This window comes from Egretta garzetta, unplaced genomic scaffold (assembly GCF_000687185.1).
Source record: "Egretta garzetta isolate BGI_Z169 unplaced genomic scaffold, ASM68718v1 scaffold296, whole genome shotgun sequence".
NCBI lineage: Eukaryota > Metazoa > Chordata > Aves > Pelecaniformes > Ardeidae > Egretta > Egretta garzetta.
Genome location: NW_009259988.1, coordinates 1,531,364 through 1,532,907, shown reverse-complemented (window position 1 = coordinate 1,532,907; position 1,544 = coordinate 1,531,364).

Genomic DNA, 1,544 nt, shown 5'->3' with positions numbered 1-1,544 from the left:
GTGGGGCTGCGTTGGTGCCGCAGCGCCGGGAGCTTCTATTCCCGGCTGTGTGTGGGAGAGAGCTGCCTGGTGACAGCAGCTCCCTTTCTGGGTCCTCTCCCCGCTGCTGCGCTCGATGCTGTTTGCTGCCTCAGTTTCCCTCTTGGCTCAAGCAAGACCCCCTGGATGCATGCCCAGGGATGATGACCGAGGGGGATGCATGACCTGGGGTGGGGGGGATGCACGACCCGTGGCCTTTGGTACCTGGGCCAACATGGCTTGTTAGCCCAAGAGCATCACGGCCTCGGCCCCGGGATGCCACCATGACCCCATGCCGGAGGGGCTTTACCAGCTCCAGCCCCGCCAGTCGCCCCCCCCCGGGGCTGTGCCCGTGAATAACCGAGGCGGTGGCTGCCTCCCCCGTGCTAACCCAGTTTCTCAAGCGTGAAGACGCCCGCAGAGCGGCTGCTACCTGCGCCCGGGGGCTGCTCGGGTGCCTGAACCGGTCGTGGCACCCACCGTGGGCTCAGCCCCCCCTGCCATGAGCCCAGCACCCAGGGGTACCCAGAGGGAGGGAGGGAGGAGTTTGGAAACGCACGTATCCTGCATCAGCCAGGCACCACGCACCAGCTCTTGCACCCTTGCATGCACCCACCCAAAGTCAAGCCCAGACATGCTTGCCAGAGCCCCCCATGTGCCTGCCAGCCCTGCAGGGTCACCCCTCATCCCGGCGATGCCTTTCAGAGCCAGGCAGCTGCCCGTCCCCTGCCAGGGGGGGCTGCAGGGGGACCCCTGGGGTGCAGGGGCAGAGGGGAGCAGGGCCGGAGCCTCCTTCGGCCTCACCGAGTGATGGAGGATGTGCAGGAGCCTCCTTCGGCCTCACCGAGCGATGGAGGATGTGCAGGAGCCTCCTTCGGCCTCACCGAGCGATGGAGGATGTGCAGGAGCCTCCTTCGGCCTCACCGAGCGATGGAGGATGTGCAGGAGCCTCCTTCGGCCTCACCGAGTGATGGAGGATGTGCAGGAGCCTCCTTCGGCCTCACCGAGTGATGGAGGATGTGCAGGAGCCTCCTTCGGCCTCACCGAGCGATGGAGGATGTGCAGGAGCCTCCTTTGGCTTCACCGAGCGATGGAGGATGTGCAGGAGCCTCCTTCGGCCTCGCTGCCCCATGGGATGGGGGCAAGGAGCCTTCCCACAGCCCCAGGGGGGGATCAGCCCCTGTGCCAGGAAGCTGCCAGACCCAAAATTGCTTGTGCTGTCCCATCGCAGGGCTGCGGGGTTTGCAGGGGACACAGCCCCGGAGGAGCCCGCTGACAGCAGACCTGCGAGGGCTGGGCTGGATGTGCCTCAGGGGACACCCAGCCCTGGGGGACACCCAGCCCCTGCCACCCCAGTGATGCCCCCAGTCCAGCTGATGGGAGTGCTCCATCAGGACTGGGACCCTGTGGGGTGCAAGGACCACGGGGATGGGGGGGGTGGGGGCTGGCACCCATCACCAGGGTGGTTTCTCTGGGGTCATGGCTCTGGGGAGCTGCCCTTGCTGGCTGCACAGACACACCCCCCC